The sequence below is a fragment of the Homalodisca vitripennis genome, chromosome 2, assembly GCF_021130785.1.
Source record: "Homalodisca vitripennis isolate AUS2020 chromosome 2, UT_GWSS_2.1, whole genome shotgun sequence".
NCBI classification, from domain to species: domain Eukaryota; kingdom Metazoa; phylum Arthropoda; class Insecta; order Hemiptera; family Cicadellidae; genus Homalodisca; species Homalodisca vitripennis.
In genome coordinates this window covers 47,225,180-47,244,221 of record NC_060208.1, presented here as the reverse complement: position 1 = coordinate 47,244,221, position 19,042 = coordinate 47,225,180, and the positions used below count along the sequence as shown (strand labels likewise).

Genomic DNA, 19,042 nt, shown 5'->3' with positions numbered 1-19,042 from the left:
TGAATTTTATTTCAAATGAGGATGTTTTAATTCCTGCCCAATTTAAATTATAGTATGTGTTGTATAAATAAACAATGTTCTTGAATGCAATTATTAAAATAAATATAAAAACTGCAACATAATATAGTAAAGAAAACAACTTACATTAAAAACGTAACCAGCGTCAATTTCATAAGTAAAGTGTTGTAGTAAACATAGTAGATTTAATTAAATTGAGATGAATAGGTAATGAAATATCGATTCACATGGCTTTTGGATGCTTTTTAATTATTAAAACAAGATTTTTTAGACATGAAGGCGATTTCTACTGAGGGTTTTAGAATTATGACGATTTCTAATGAACATCAAAAGATAGTACCACTAGAGTGATTTCAATTGCCAGGGATTTCTACGAGACATATCTGTAACAGAATAAAATTTGAGTATTCAGAAACTGAAACCTATGACCTATGTTTTAATTGTTAATGGTTCAACTGGTTTCTGTCACACATACACACACACACAGTTTAACATGTCACAACTTAGTTTGTTTTACTGTTCTACCAATTTCTTCCAGACCGCGCGGAACGTCTGAAGGATTCCCAATTAAAATTCCCGTAGAGACATTTCGCCCAATTATACAGTCGGTACATATGTAACCGCAGTCGCAGTCGGTTTTCACAATTAAGAAGCCGTCGCGTCGTTTTAATGAAGCCGCCCCTGTAAATTAACCGGTACCTCGACCGCGGTTCGTCTTACGGTCATATTTTGCTCCGGTAGAGTAACGGTAGGCAAGACCGTCAAATAGACACATGTCACATGAGTAAACAGTAACAGCTGATTGTCTTCAAATAACGGCGAAATTGTTTTAAATGTTAATTATTAATGAATTGAATAATAATGAGTAATTAATTAAATGTATTATTTAAAAAATTAAAAGTATGCGTTATAATATCTTGAAATAGTCAAACATTATCGTAAACATAAACATTATTAAGCAAATAAAATCTATTCAATCACATCAATTGTCATTATAGATTAATAAATTGTTAAATTGCTTTTAGAACTTCTTCAAAAGTTTCTTCAAGAAATAAAAAGAATTAATGAAGTTATCATACATTTTAATTTTATTTTTAAATTTTAAGCTTACTTTCGAAAATTCTGTTTGGTAACTATAACCATATGTGATCTTTTGAAATCAATTGATTAATGACTTGACTTGAATAATATGAATAATGAACGATACTTCATCTTTAAGTTTACACCATTAATATCCGGACATTTGTCATCGTTCAGTGAAACAAAAACTCAGTAAAACTACGTTTCGAGATCTGCAATCTGATCTCTTCTTCAGATAAATAATTTACCTAACATATAATAACAAACTAGGCTAAAAAAATAAACAAATCTTTCCAAAGCGTTGTGACACGCCCAAGTCAGGAATCACAACTACCACGTTGTGTGTCAACTTTACTAACTCTAAAACACGCACTTAATAAAAAAACACAACGCACTTAGGCGTGTCACAACGCTCTGGTATGATTTGTTTATTGTAGCCTAGTTTGTAATTATGTGGTAGGTTAGTTATTTACCTGAAGAAGAGATCAGATTGCAGATCCGAAACGTGGTGTTACTGATTTTTTGTTTCCCTGAACGATGGCAAATGTCCGGAAAAACTTCTGTTTCCTTCACAATCCTTCCTTCGTGAAAAATAAACTTCAAACAAAGAATGTTAGATTGATTTTTCAAAACAACATCCCAATTACGAACCGCCTTGCATTAATATTACAAAAGGTTAGAAATAGCGATTATCGAAAACACTTGTAAAAACATGTATTAGTGAATCAATTATTTAGTTTGTCTTCTCTGTATTTATCATCTTACTTCATTTTGGAAGATATCGTCACATTCAGTTTCTACAACTTATATATTGTGCTTTGAATCAGTCACTGTTGCGGGGTAGTCCTCGAGTTTAGGAATATACGATTGGATAAAAAAGAGTTGTGTCATTACTCAACTTAATTGTGTTGTATTATGGTTGGCACAAGTAAAAGAAGTTCTTCGAGATATACCTCTATAGAGCATAATATTTTTTAATGACTCGCGAGTCTGTGTGATCCTTATGCAAACATATTGTTCAGGATTGGTGGCTGGTCTTCCTTTAAAGTGTGGTCCAAATTTATCTGTAAACTTTCCGATTTTCTGTAGAATATTAGAGTATATTAGAATAAAATAGTTAAATAAGAATCTTGTAGGAATATTTTGATACCACTTGTAAAAGGGTAATGGGTTAATGTCTGCCTCTTCATTTAGTCGTAATAACGTTCCCTTTCATTTGAAATATTTATCATTTAGCAATGTCACCTGAAAATCCAACCACATGCAATACCATGCAATCGTAATGTTGAGTGAATTCTGTGGCATTATTATAATCGGCATTAGCACCTTTACTATTTATTTGTTTTTAGTTTAATGTCTGTTGACTCTTGTTTGTTGTTATAGATCACTTGTTTAATCACTGAATGTATTATTCTGTTTTAGGACCATCCTTCGAAACTGGTGCAGTTCCTTAGAAAATTAGAAGAACGTTTTTATGTGTTGTGTGATAACCTCGCACATAAAACATTGCTCTATTTATTTATGTTTATTTAAATGCTTACAATGAGGAAGTAAACCTAGTGCAGCGTTTGCATACACAATCAATGTACAAATGACATTTAGAAATGAACTAAAAAGTAAAAGACAATTTTAACATTGTTATCGCGCTACAACGCACAATTTTGTTGTTACATTATGCTATCCAGGCTATTGTTGTTTAAAATCAATTTAGTAAATTTTTTTATAAAATAATCCATACCAAATCAAAAGACAATGATAAAAGTACAAACTAAGTGTCATGATAAGGGTTTACAAAAGGTGTATTTTAATATTTGAGTTAACAAATAAATAAACAACTTTTTGACATGGATTTTTAATTCATTTATCCTAATTCGAAGATCACAAAAAAGTTGTAAATTTGATATGTTCGGTTAAAGAAAAGCCAAGAGATAATCTAGAGTAGAAAATGGTTTAATGAATGCACTTTTTCTAATTGTATTCTGGAGTGTGCTCAAAAGTGCTTTGCCTAAAAATTTCTAATGATTGCAGACAGAAGAATGAAACTTCGTGAATAATAATGGTGAAACTTACCTATTTTTGTCTCTCAAAGTTGTGTGACTTCCATGAATAGTAAGGTGCTTCAACTCAAAATCTTCAATTATCAAGGTTGCTCTTGTAATAAAAGAAAAGGCATACAAACAAGGATTATATCACAAATGTTATAGTTTGTTTACATTCGGGTTCAAGATATTAATATTAAAAAGAAATTTATTCCGCCCATTAAAAAAATAACACGAGTATTACGTGAACATTTAAAAACGTTGCTACAGAGGTGGCAAAATTTCGAAACTTTGGAGAAATCTCTTGTCCCTTGGTAAAATTGGAGATTTTACCCTTGTCAAATCTCCAATTAAAAGTTGACATGCTAAAAGTGGTGTATTGTACACGTAGTTAAACGTTTCTTGAGTGCTTTATAAAGGCAATAAATGTTTTGAAGTAGACCCAATTTCACCTGAGACCTTAAACATCTAGAAAATGAATTAGACAAAAATTTGAAATAAGAATAAGACAATATAAGCAGATATTAGTTTATACATACTTTTCAAAGTAATGTTTAGCCAGACCTGTATAGATGTCTTTCCTGAAGATAAAAAAGTAGACAATTATTGATCATCTCACGAGTCAAATAGTACTTAGGGTCATGCTCTAAATAAATAATACAGAGCATATGAATTTTCACAGTATGCAGGACTATGTGACTGTCTAAAAAACAAATAAATTAAATACCAAATTTGGCTCAAATGTTTCTGATAACAAGTCCAGTTACTGACACACACACACACACACACACACACACACACACACACACACACACACACACACACACACACACACACACACACACACACACACACACACACACACACAAATATATATATATATATACTATATATATGGAATTGTCTTTAGTTTTTTCAAAATGGCGACAATTTAACTTTAAACTTTGAATATCTTAAAAACCAGCAGTTTTTCTCAAGAACTACAAAATAAAAGTTTTTAGAGAATATTATTAAAAATATAATAAATTATTTAAACTGAATAATAAATAATTTATTTAGAATAGATTTACTGTGACAAGACATGGCCCACACTGAGAGCTGCCGTTTATTCAGTTTTTATATTGTTGGCTATTCGCTGAGAACCTCAATATTGACCATGCATGTCTTGTCACAGTAAATGTGCTCTAAATCAGTTATTTATTATTCGATATAAATATGTTGGTGTCATTAGATTTGTGGTAATATCATCTAAAAACTGTTATTAATTTAATTCTTGAGGAAAACTGCTGGTTTTTAAGATATTCTGAGATTTAAAGTTTAAATGGCTGTTATTTTTAAAATACTAAAGATAATTTTTTCGGTAATTGGTCTTGTAATTATACACATTTGAGCCAGATTTGGCATAATTAAACTGATTAGTTTTTAAGATATTAATTTCTTTCTGAAAAACACATACAAATAGACATGTGGTAAGGTAAGCAACAGAGATCCCATGTTCATATGGTGAAATATGTCTGTCTTGACGTGAGCAATAACGTTGTAAACATTTGTCCAGAGAATTACGGGACATCCTAAATATACTTTTAAAATTTAAATACGCTTTTGGGTTAATGGTGTTAGTTACAAATGGTAAGAAAGAAAATTGAGCCTTTGCATGCTTTATTATAAAAACATTCAAATAACATGATATTAAATTCCCATTTTCTCTATTGGATTTGCTCATATTTTGTAGCTTGTGTAGTCAACAACTTCTACATAACTGAGTGACTTAGTCGAACCAGCATTGGGTAAACCGTGTGTAGTTGCGAAGTTGTCAAGACACTCTAGACGTATGGCGTCAATAGAGTGACATGCAATGATGCGTCATACACTTCGACCCATCTCTTCTCAGAAATTTGAGGTAATGGTCGTATGGTGTGCTCACTGTGTGATTGTACTTCTTAGGATGCGTGTACACTGGCGAGTAAAGTTATGTGAGAACTTACGCAACTGCTGTAATACGAACAAGGATGAGCAATGTTTTATCTCGAGTACAGACGAAAGTAACTGCGACAGCTGCTGTCACACTGTTCTTCAATTATCGTCGGACACAAGACTTGAGAAACTTCTTGCCAGTGTAAACGTAGCATTAGACATACAACCAAATCAGCAGACACTCGCGGTTAGACCCACCCTTAATAGAGTTGTAAATTATAGTTTGTAAATATGTTTGATAATCTATGCATATTCCATAAATTATAGTTCGAGTTATACTATTTCAAAATCGAGGGATGAAAGCTTAAGGCGTGGATAAAGAAATCTCATAATAAGGAAATATACGTTGCAAATTAATCATCATTATCATATAAGAATTGTTCAATCGAATGTGTTAGTTACAGTATACAAAATATATAACAGACTTATAACAAATACTGTATGTTGTATTAGCTAATAGATAGTTGTTATAATATCTTGTAATACTTAATATCTTAATATTCAATATTTTCAATGTCATAAAAATGTCATTACATAAGTACTAAACATTATCGGAATTCTTCATTTAAGGCTATAATTCTGGTCATTATCTATCAGTCCCTAATTGTTATCAAAACAATACAAAATCATAGTTGACTTTTACAGAATTTTAAACAATAAAATAGTTTGATTTGTAACACTTGAGAGTGTTATGTACAGGTGTACAGTGTACAGTATAAACCAAATCACTACATTTGTCTGTAAAGACAAAGAAAATGACTATATTTTATACTAAGCGAAATGCTGCTTTAGGTCGTTAACTGTCATTCCCCTACCAAGTTACCCAGGGGTGTAGCTATGACGTGGCTCTAAGATCTTTCAGGGGGTTTATATTTCAAGACTTGAATGTTTTAGACTATTGTGCAATTAAATGTGCAGCCTTTCATTGAACATCTTTTAATAACAGCATTTAAGTTTAATTACACCAGTGGAGTTTATGACAGGTATTTTTGAATCATTAGTCTCGTTCTTTCAGATTAAACTAAAAACGTAATGGCTTAGTCGTTTCAACAGAAGAAACCGTCCAGGGAGGTCCATATTGTCACTGTTGTTTCTGCCCAACAAATGTCAAACACACGTACCTAATACTTCACAAATAACAAAAGTAAACAGTGGTATTGGTTTGGATCAGAATTATTCAAATTAGAATAATAATAAATCGTCTATCATTATTGTAATTTCAAAAACATGACTAAGCATGTTAATAGTGGGGTGGAGAGCACATATCCAACATAGGATATGTAGGAGGCCTTTTCATAGCACGAAGATGAAAATTACTTAAGAAAGGGAAGCATATTTAGTTGTACTACATAGAGTTTTCACATAACATTTTACCGAACTATGTATTTAAATCATAAAACAACTATAGACTGCATTGTTATTTTTACATTAAACATAGTCAATGCAATATGAACACAGTACTAGGTTTGTGTTTCCATTGAGTAGCTATCTCAGTTATTATCTTCTATTAAACGTATCAGGCATTAGGTTATAATTACTGTGTGGCATCTTAAACGCCGATTCCTTAAGTCTTGTCAGCCAATCAAGCGTTAACGTAATCGGAGCTTACTAAGTCATTACATTACTAGTGTAGTAAAGCCATTACGTGACTGTTGGGATGGGAAAATGCTTAATAACAAATGTTTACAATTTGTAAACCAAGGGTGAATATTTAATAGGTACGTACCTGGCGATCGATATATTCGTGACCAACTGCACATAGTCGACCCGCCCTCAGTCCACACGAGGTCACCGGCGTTATCAGTGATGCCAATCCCGGCAACTAATTTCCTTATCTCTACTGTCGGTGATAGTCATATCGAGCTCGGAGACGGGCATGTAACAGTTAGTGGTCTGTTGTCCAGTAGTGGCTGTGTGCAATTTTACACGCCTATATAGAACAAGTTCCCTCAACTTCCAGCTTCTCTGACGCAACAGTAAATACGCTGCAATTGACAGTTAGTAGCAGTCATTTCCACTGGTGTTTTCCTCCAAGAGGCAGGGACCATGATTTCCTCCCAACTACGTCGCTTTGCCACCACGGCCCTTCGCACTACTAAACCTGGAGACGTAAGTAGAACGTAGATATAACAACTAGAATATAGAACATTATTAGTTAGTTTAATCTAATTGGTAAGATTATCTATTGGGCGTGTCCTCGTAGTAAAATAGGGAGAGTGAAGTGCGGGTAAAAAGTTCTTGAATACCATACAACAAAAAATTTCAACCATTCTTCTTCATTTTTAGTATCAAACCTTCTAAATTGAAGAGCTCAATATACACTTCATTCAAAAATCGATTTTACAGGAAAGCAAGCATAGTCAACGGTTATAAACTTATAGTTTATATATACGTGTCTAGTTTTAATAAAAAAAGTGTTAAAGTCTTTACACATGAATATTTTAGTTATTCTATAAACAAACTCAATCCAACAATAACAACCATGTTTTAATTCAACAATAACAGGTACAATTTATGTTATTTTCAACAAAATTTTTCTCATTAAATTAATTGAAACCTTTATTTCTAGCATGAGGATGAATACATTTAAATACCTTTATTGTCTTTAATCTATTCATACACTTCCAAAATAATATTTCAATCAAAATGTAACTTGTAATGAATTAAATAAATTGGCGGCAAATCACTTCCACTAAATTTAACGTTTGATCGTCTGATGAATTACCAAAGTAAGAAATGTTTGTTGGAAACAAGACAAATCACTGAAGAGGTTATATTTCTAAATAATTAAACCTCTGTTTATTAGTGAAACTTAAGTTGAGCACTACTTATAATACTCTCAACATTGATTTTTGTAGATCAGTGAGAATATGTAAAACCTGCGAAGAGCTGTTTAAGAGTGTATTACAAAATTGGTAGTTAAATTCATTCCTGGTGTCATTGTTAAAACAACTTGTTACAATATAGTTAGTTTGAGACGAAAAGGTTGGTTTGAGAGAGCCTTCAGAGAGTTCAGCATTAGGAAAAGTATTTTATTTTCGAATTTAATTTGAGTGAGGTAAATTAAAATTATTACTATAGTAAATGAAATTTGGTGATTAATAATAATTATGGATAGCACCAAGTAATTTGTTCTTACTTTGTTTATACCTTTTAGTCTGTTTGTTTTCGTTGTGTTATCTACAGATTACAAAAAGTAGAGCTGTTGCCTAAAGCAGAAACCGAACCAAAGTTCTCTATGAAGCACATTAGTCATTAATATTTAGTCCTAAAATAAAAATCTCATGGCAGTAAGTGAGCTGTTGTATTAAGTTATTTTAAGAGTTAATTTTAACCACAAGTAAACCTACTTCCTTCTGATATCTTTTATCAGCCGAGATAGCGATAAGGAACGCATAATTATCCGTACGAGAAAATTTAAACTTAGAATTCTACTCTGTACTTGTTTCTTTGTATCATGAGACAAGGATATTCGATGAGGACGAATGAGGAAAATTATTGTGAAAGAAAGGAATGTATAGGTTGGGCATGATATGTCTGAGTTGAATGTGTCTGCCAGTAAATAAAGATCCACTGTACATGTTTGGATCTTTGAGAAACCTCATTGATGATACTCACTTAATGAATAAAAAAAAGCTGGAAATAAGTTACAAATATGAAACGTAATTTTAAACTCATCAATCAAAGTCTTTTATCATCATAAGGATTACATAGATCAATATGACAAAGTCACATTTACAGCCTGCCCAAGATAGTTAAAGTTACTAAAATTCATTGCGTTAACTATAAATCTAAATTCTAATACAATTACATAAAGCGGGTAGAATGATTCATCCAGAAAGTCTTTGTTTATAATATTGAAGATATTTTTGAAAATAAATTAAAAATATATTTTTACTGAACAAAAAAGTTGTTAATAAGCATAAACGATATCTCCAGAAAAGGATTTTGGTCAGATTACTACAATAATAATAATAGATTATTACACAATTTCAAAGAAAATTCTTTTAAATTTTATTGATATCGTTCTCTGAAACCATCTTTAATGTGAGTAATCAGAATAGTGTATTTATTTATTACTGGCAATAAGCCGATAGGAAATTTCCGGCAAATTGTTCCAGTCGCCTAAGGGTGAATAATATTGATGGACTCGAATTTAAGTTGATCCACAAAAGACTATTAAATTTTGACTATGACTATGACTGACATGTAATTAATTAGTCGTACTAAAACAACTGGCATAGTGAAGTCCTGTGGGAATAGTAAACAGAACGTTCTTTCTGTTTAGCTTAGTGGTCTAAGAAACATAATTGAGAATACTCAAATTCGCAATGAATCAAGAAAGCTTAATATGATGAAGGAATCTTAAACTTTTAGGAAACCTCGTTGAGGATATGCTCGTATTCCGTAATGAATCATGGAAGCTTGATATAATGAAGGAATCTGAAGCTTAATTTGAGAAATCTTGGTGAGAATATCAGCGTATTCTTGATGAATCATGGAAACTTGATATAAGGAACGAGTCTGAAAGGTAATTTGAGAAACCATGTTAAGGATATCACGTATTCCGTAAAAAAATCATAGAAGCTTGATATGATGAAGGTATCTGAAGTTTATTTTGAGAAACCTCATTGAGAACATTCGCAAATTCCGTAATGAATTATGGAAGCTTGATGTGATGAACGAGTCTTACAGGTAATTTCAGAAACGATGTAAAGGATGCCATGTAATGCCTCACTGAATGAAGATTACCTCACTTTATATGAAGATTAATTCTAAAATTAAATTTAAGAAACCTCATTAAGGATATCTGCGTATCCCACAATTAAACAATGAAGCTGTCTGTAGGATCCTTTATACGCTCACAATCCTTTATACGCTCACGATCCTTTCAAATCCTTTCTTGAACGACAACAGCCAACGTGTAGCGATCTTCCCTATCCAACTTATCACTAGAAAATTACAGTGTGCAAAATAATGACTGCAGGTGTCCATTTATCGCAGGAATAAGTCAGTTTCAGGTCCCCACTTATTGCCCAACACCGGCGTTATCGACGCGTTACTGATAAGGAGAGTGGCAGCTGCGGCACGTCCACTGATAACACTGCAATCCTTATCAGCAACTTCGCCGATAACTAGGCAATAAATCTAACGAGACTAATGAATTTCCAGGTCTCAGAGGTAATTGACTTTGAAAGATGTGATTTTCTTTTGTTACATCATTCTTATTTTTCCTGTTTTATGCAAATTTGTGTGGTCACTCGCACAGTAATTTACTGATTAGATGAGATTCTACGACTCCGTGAAGTAGTTTGGTTTTGATAAATCCAATCTGTTCGATTTCATTAAAAATGTTATTTGTTTGTCATTTTTATTTCTGTCAGATTATCTGCCAACCATGGAAAAACCTAAACAAATAAGACTTAACACCGAAACAAGGGGAGGCTAAAGGAGGGCAATTTAAATTGATGTTATTTTATCCTAATTTTAAAATTTGCTGAAGTTTGGAAAGTAATTCTTCTGGGTCCAAATAGATTCACTAGATTTAAAATTTTACTGTTAATTAGGTTCTGTTAACAGGTAAACCTTTCAGTGATAATTAACTATACTTGTTCCTACAAAACTGAACCGTAAAAGATTGTTAGTATATATTAATTTAGGATTGTTATTTATTAAATGTGTTGTAGGACAATTCATTATTCATTTACAGATTGTGTGAACTCTCTCTTTAGATTGCAAAAATTGATTTCCGAGCTTTAACAGATTAAAAATTAGTATTAAATATCAATATGCAACAGCATTTCACACGTGTAAAAACTTAGATTTGTGCTTGAATTTGTGTGCTTTTATAAAATGTTATGCATTATTGTACCTTTGAATTGTAAAGACGTTTAAAACGTATAGTAAGAAATTTTTCTTGAAGTTTCCAGTGATACGGATAACGTAATTTTTAAGTTATCATCAAATATAGCGTACATGGCATGATCGAAAAGGGTTTCATCTGTATTTTGCATTTTCATGTATTTCAATTCTAAACAAAATAATTTAAACTTGTCGAATCAAACTTACGAAACTAGATAATGGCCACCTTTCATAATAAAGACATGAAATAGTACAAATTGTTATTTCCAATAACCTTTTTAATTGTTTAACTCTGTTTTAAATATACAAGCAGCGTTCAGTGCAGTAACATTTAGAAAACATCATGATATTCCATATTGGTTACATTTGCGTATGTTATGGTTATAGCTTAAGCTCTTTACGAAATATACCAATTGTTAAATAATACCTGAATTCTTGAAACATTTATTTGTTTACCCGTAGCTGCGCACGCAATTTCATATTGTAGGCTTTCAACGTATTTCCGACGCCAATGTCCAGTTTGTCTCGTTGCCACGATCTAGTAAATATGCCAATGTTTGTATATTTATGGCAATTGTAGTATACGACACTGGTTTTCATCGATTGTGTTCCCTGAAATGGATGAACCAACGGGTAAGAACCGAGTACACTGACGGCCATGTTGGGTTTATCCCCATAAGAACTCTGTTAAACGTCAGCACAATAGCGCCCTTATTTTGGTCATAGAATCTTGGCAGTTGGCTTATTTTAAATGTCTTATCAATAAGCACCCAATTGCAATTTAGTATTCCTTGTGAAATACATAGTTTTATAATATTCAAACGATTAAGCATATAAACGTCATTCAATTGTAAAGATAAACGCCAGTTATGAGCATCTTATACCAGTTTGACAGAATCTAATTTCAAAATTACAGCAACACACAACATCATTTTCCACCTAAATGTGCATGTAAGCAAAGACAACTGTTGTAACAACAAAATAGGCTAATTGAGGAAAAAGCTGTGCAACATTCTAAAGGGGCTGCAATGTTTAATACATATTTTGTTTCCATATTTACAAAATCAATTTATTGTCTCTGTTTAATCATGCACTTTTTGAAAAGGATCTGAAAGATTGCAAAACTCACAGCCCACCCGTGGACTCTTGCGTCCGACCTCGTACATTTGTTAAGAGTCTGGCAGTCTGTAAAACTTTTACAGACATTCCTCAGACGTTTGACCAAAACCAGAACAAAGTATATGAGAGCCTCATATTGGTTTAGTCCTGAAAGTTGTGAAATTACTTATTTTATGGGGAAATTGATCGATAATTAATTTGTGAGATAAAGAGTGCCCGAACTGTAACTGGAAAGAATCTGTTACGGAAATTCAAAAAGTTCAACTAATTGGCATTTTTAATTCAATCCCAGAATGACATTGAACCTTAAAATTAACAGAAATAAAATTACGGAGAAACAAGATTCCTTAAGTTTTTAAATATGGTAAATATTACCTAAGCTAAGTCCTGCAGTTATTGAACCTGGGAGTGTTGAAATCTTAGCTAAACTGCCAACTGTTGGACAATTATTGGCGATGGAAGTGACATGAACAAGTCAAAACTAAACTATAGGTAAAACATGTATGTAACTAACTATATTATTGGTTTGATATTTTCTATTGTTTTATGGGTTTTGTAGATTGAATAAAGAAATGTTTAAAATACTTAATATTCTTCCAAGCTTGTTTTATACTGCAAGGTAATCCTACCAAAAATATCTGTTCTGTGTGATATCTGTCTGCCGGACACCCCGAGTATGAAACACGATTCAGCGAAGGCTGTCACGTGACACGTTGCGTGGCGTATTCCTATCTTGTCTAAAAGGATATGCCTGTGAAGTTCCTGTTATCACCAACAAATTGCGTACAAAGTCGCGGACAACTACTTTTAAATACATATCGGTGAAAAAACTGATGAGGATAATGATAACACTAACAGTGCTTAATCATATAAATTTATTTTAAGTAAAAATAAATTCCACTTTTAATATGTGTGACAGCTCATGTTAGTCAATGTGGTAAATATCAAGTTAAATATGTTACAAACTTAGTTAGTTAAGATAAGGTATGTCATTTCAGGTTCGTAGTTTCAACTGATATTTTAGATTAGACCACAATTTATATAATAACAAACATGGAGTAGATCACACCATGATCACGTGACAAGCTTCATTGATGTTGAATGAAAAATATCAGGTCTATAGCTCATTTCATTCTTGAGATGTCCTGCGCACAGTAATAAAAAAATAGAAGACATATTTACATCCCACTATGCATTATAGAACTAATTCTTGTCTGTATAGAAATTAAGTTTTATGCAAAATTTAAAGTCTACAAATGAAAATGTTCTCGAGATAATTTGTGAAATGAAACGAAATGAAAAATGACTTTATTAGAGGCGAAGTTAGGACTATAAAGTCCTCTCTACCACTTAACCTCATAAAAATTAAACTAACATATATATGTATACATTTATAACTAAAATTTAGTCTATTTATTTACATTACATATTAAATGAATCTTAAAATACAAACAATCATCAATAATTATTGTAACTTCATACAAATTAACAATAATATCGCAAGACACACACTCGCATTCATTCAACTTGCATGCAATTGCCCTAAGTACCGCACTCCAAAGCCGCCAACCGCTATACCCCCTGTGCCCCCAGCATCAAGGCCCTGACCTCCGCCCCAAAGCGAGCGCGCTTATCGATGGCTCTGATGTTCACAGGTAAAGCATTCCACAATCGGCAGGCAGAAACTGTAAACGATTTGCTAAAGGTAGTTGTACGATGAATTGGGATAGATAATAAGGATGTACCCCTCCTTGTACTTCGTTCACTTATTTCAGACATAAATCGAAAGTTGTTTGAAAGATAACTGGTTCCATTTGTATTTAAAAGAGCTTGCAACAGAATGAGTGAGTGATAGTCTCGAAGGTCTTGTAATTTTAAGATAGATAATTGATTGAAGTAGGGCGTTACGTGATCATCACGTCTGAGATTGAAAATGAACCTAATGCAAAAGTTCTGAGCACGCTGGAGTCTATTTGAAAGCTCCACAGTCATGTCATTAATGACTATATCACAGTAGTTGAAGTGAGGCAGTACAAGAGTCTTTATCAGCATTATTTTAACTTGCTGTGGTAGATATGATATGACTTGTTGTGGATAGTTAGGTTACAAGTGTTAGTATGTCTCATATTAAAATGTCATATGGTGTTCTCATTTCGGTTACGATCTACAGACAGTTCATTCTCCAGATATTTTGCGGACAGACAGGTATGACATTTTCGAGCCCCTCGAGTGATAGCCTTCTTTCTTTTTTCAGATCAATTTTTCGCCACTCTTTCCAGTACTTAGGTCCTAAATTGTACAACAAGTTACCCTTGATCTTAAAAAATATTATAAATTTTAAAATTTTCTGCAAAGAAGTAATAATTTGGCTTCTTTCAAAACAGGATATTGGTTACCTAACCTCAACAATGTACTAGAAGTTTCTTACCTGTGAGGATATATATATTTTGTTTTCATCAATTATTTCATAATTTTGTTGCAAGAAAAAAAAAAATTTTTTTTTTTGTTAAAAATGGTTCAAAAAGGCTGTTTTAAACATATGGTTCTACAAGTGATTGTTAAGTTTTGTTAAGTTGTTAAGTTTTTGTTAATCTTGTATTAAGTACTTTATGTATAGTCAAATTTTTCAAATGATAATAAAATACTTATAAACTGTTTTATTTTTCTAACTTTTTAGATTCCATAGATTAAGTAAAAAGTTTTTTTATTAAAATACGTGCTTACTAGTAACTGTTGTTTCCACTATTTTTTGTACTGTTGTTTTCTTTGTAGGTATTCCTTCCAGGGTTTGTATCTGTTTATTTTGTTAGATTAATTGAAACAAGCAATAATTTTGATCAATTATTTTGTCATGTACGGATATCGCAGATGGCGACTTTGTGTTTTTATTTTGTTTTAAAGTGCTAGACTCATAAGTTTAAATGTTTTTGTAGGTAATGTATTTTTGTTCAAAACTGGTCACACTATTTATAAAAGTGACCAGTATATTTCCAAAACAATGAAAGAATTGTAAATGTTTGTTAAAATTGGAAATAAATCATTTATTCATTTATTCTTTAGGTGTTATAATTATCGACATTCCAGTTTACAATATTACAATTCCATGATTACAATTTTGGTATCGGTAACTTATAAGTTCTATTTTTTAAGGAGATAAATTATTGAATAAAGATACGCATTTTCAAATTTGCTGTGTTGACAAACTTTTTAAACTATGTAAATAAAAATTTGTAATAATTATTGGTTACGAAGCGTATGAATTATTAGATTTTTTATTTGAAATTTATAATTTACTTGAGGAGAAATTTAACTATTTAGCCAGAATTCCTCATGACCTTTTAAAAAATGCACAAAAAAGAATTATGTGACCTAAGTTTTATTTTTTGTATAAAAATCTGAACGAATAATTTGTACAAGTTGCAGATTTTACCAGTTACTAATCAGTTCAAGTAGTACATATTTTCACAGTTGATTATATTCCGCATTTACTCAATACATAGCTATGTTAAAACTGATAGTACAATGATGAAGGAGTTCGTGTGTTGGAATAGAATACAGGTGTATAGAACGTTGGCCCGAGTAGAAAAATTTAGGCTCTTGGTTCGGGCATCGAAAATTATAAATTGAATGGTAGGCTACCAGATAAAAACAAATAGAACACCGAGTCTCCACAGATTTTGTTCTCACTACTTTTGTTCTTATTGTGGAAATGTTAAAAAAGAACAGAACTGTTTTCATGTCATTACGTAGTCTCTTGTAAATCATATTCTCACGAAGTATTTGACATTTTCAGAATCTACCCTTCAGGCTCGATAACCCCTACAGGTTTACTTTCGTCTACTTTGTGTTCTTCGGTTCCGCCATAGGCCTGCCCTTCTACATGCTTAAACTACAGCTGCAGAAGTAACAGGTAATAGCAGAGGTATATGTGTTTAGCATACAAGAGTGTAAGAGACGACTTGTCTGATTCGTTAAAATCTGCAGAGTAGATCAATTTGGGGTTGGTCGATTTTACAAAACAATTAAAGCACGCAACTTTATTCATCTGAATCTTCATACTAACCATACTAGGAGCTATAAACGTAAATATTTCACTTTTCAATGCTTATAAAAGATTTTCTAAGCAAATAAAACTATAATTGCAAATAAAATATGTGTTATCGTTGTTCTGTGACCTCTACTTCCTTTATGTTGTAATATTCAAACTACTTTCACTTTTTGTTCAGTTGGCACTATTTTTGGTAAAAATTCTGTTATCTATCCCTAAACTTGAACGTTTTCTGTGCTACATACAGTAATTTACTGAAATAGAAATAAAAACTAAGAAGAACAGTTTTTTTCATAGATTTAACTAGATTATAAAGTATTTTACTGCTAAATGGCTTAGCATCTAAATGGCTTTTTCCATAGTCTTTGTTTTCGGAGTTATATGTCAATATGTCCATGAAACTTATTATACCTATAGAAATAAGTATGTGTATTTAATTTTGTAGCAAAAAGTATTATGTTAACGAAATTTATCTTTGGTTAAAGCTCAAACATTTAAGACTTTTGAATTTTTACAAATATGGTCCTTTTGGATTTGTTGGCGATTGAAAAAAAATGTTAAGTTCAATCTGGAACCAAAGAAGTACAGTATTTATATATATATATATATATATATATATATATATATATATTAGTTCTTAATATCGTAAATGGGCATATCGTAATAACATGTAATTAATAAATAATGATTTTATAACTGTTATTGTTTGTTAATTTGTGGATTTTATATGTTATAACATTTTTTAACATACTTCGTCTAGATGTGCATGAAACGCTATGAAGTTAACCATATTTGTTCCAGACATGCAGTAAACGACAACTTCAGAGAGCTTCTCGCGCCAATAGAACAGTTAGTAAATGTATTAATTAATCGTAAATAAATTATCACAAGGATGATATTTTAATCTTGTACAATCCATGTCCTACTATAATTTATGTTGCTAACGGAAAGTATTGTTATTTGGAGTACTTGAAGTATTCTTCATAGAATTGTATATGAATATACAATTATATATAAATATGTGTTCAATTAATTTATCAAGTAATAAAAGTTACAATAACTAAAGCATCTTATATTAAATTAAGAAAATAATAAATAAAACATCAGAGTGGACAACATTGTTACAGACTAGACCAATATTGTAAAATGGGTACTTACATAACTTCAGTTAGATAAATACTCGTGTACTCTGTCCAGTGAGTGGTAAAACAAGTAAAACAGCCGATCAGAATCAAAGTGGAATTTATAGAGAGAAAATTTCAAAATTAGCGTACCCGAACAAGATTTTTACTCTTAGAATTCGTTTCTTTCAGACAGAGGCAGTCAACTAATCAACCAATATAATCTTCTTTATTGCATCAAAGTTGTTGAAAGATTTTATGAATTGACTTTCACTGAATGATCCAAACATTCAGACTATTTTGTTTATCTTCATTGAATAAAACGTCTACTGTTCTCACAGGTTTAGGTAACAGTTAAAGCTCATATTAGGTCTATATTATATGTTAAACACATAATCAGTTGGTAATGATGATAGTCTAAGGGCCATGATCCAATGTGTACTTTAAAGACATACAATTTGGGTTTTCTTGGAATTTATAGAGAAATATTTTCTAGTAAAGGAAAGGGTTCTCGTCAGGCCCGCTAGCATTTAGTCAGGGGCGCACCCAGAAATCTACTTTAGGGGGTGCCCCGAAACACCGGTACTCATGTGTATGGAAAAACCCCTCATCTTGTATAGCTTTTCCCCGGGAAATTTTTGAAATACTACGGTATCATAAAATGGTTAAAAATATATTTTCTGAACTAATAAAAGGAGGGCAAAGATCATGTTAGTGTGTATAAACTTTATAGTAAAACCACTTTACTACCAATAACCAGGGGAAGCTTAGATAGGAATAATTAAAATCCTCTGTAAGAAATAGAGTTTATATGCAGTGTGTTTAACTAAAACGAAATTTAAATCATAACAATAACAAAATATTGAACAAAATAGTTAAATTTAAATTAAGATAAAGCTAGATCTTTTATGTTATCTCTCGAACCAAAATAGTATAGATATCCGAGTTTGAAATTTGACCACAAACTAAACTAATAGAGTTACAATAACGGGAATCATATTAAAATGTACCATCATTATTTATGTGTTTCTATGTATTCATATTTGAGTGTCATATCAAAAACTGTTGACTAACAATAACTTCCATTATATCGATAACAACGAAAAAATACCGGATATGGGCGACTTTCAACCAAACTCCAACTTTTAAAATTCGTAATTCGGAAACTTGTGATCCAAATGTCTACACAAGATAAATTACACGTGTGCTGTAGTAACTGTGCTAGGTAAATTTTAGAATAGTATGAAAAAAATTTTGTTATTAATTTACCATCTTAACTTTTTATTCTTGACCATGCGGTCCACAAAATTACGGCATTGGTCAAATTATGGGAGCTTGGTCATTGTTGAGTCATTATTTTGAGCGTTGTAATTTGTAAACCACTTATTAAAATGTTTAATTTTACATACATTTTTTTGTTAATTCACGTAACCGGTAACTGTTCGTTTAATCCGCGCAACCGCCAGATTGCCCAGGGCGGTGTAGCCTCATAGTGGCAACGAAAGAAACAAACCAAACAGTACAGAACTGCTCAGAAGCTCGGTAACTCACTCAGTACCGTGACAACTGATCACGTCGGTAGTACTGAAAAAGATACCTTTTGTACCGGTTACTTGTTTGGACCAAGTTCAAGTTACCGCAAATCAAAAGTACTGTACTCGGTACAGGTTACCGTTACAGATATTTTTACGATACAGATACTGTTACACACTTACCGCCGTTCCTGGTACAAAGTACTCGTCTAGTTTAGCAGTAGTAATAACTGGAACGTTGTACCATTT

The 19,042-nt window shown here is 31.9% G+C and overlaps 1 long non-coding RNA gene across 1 annotated transcript; it reads left to right on the top strand.

The window, feature by feature from the left end:
* Positions 1 to 6,909: 6,909 nt before the first annotated feature.
* Positions 6,910 to 17,044, top strand: LOC124353896. The gene is made up of 3 exons (XR_006921639.1): positions 6,910 to 7,220; positions 15,886 to 16,002; positions 16,942 to 17,044. It is a non-coding gene; the product is annotated as an uncharacterized LOC124353896 (long non-coding RNA).
* The last annotated feature ends 1,998 nt before the right edge of the window (positions 17,045 to 19,042 follow it).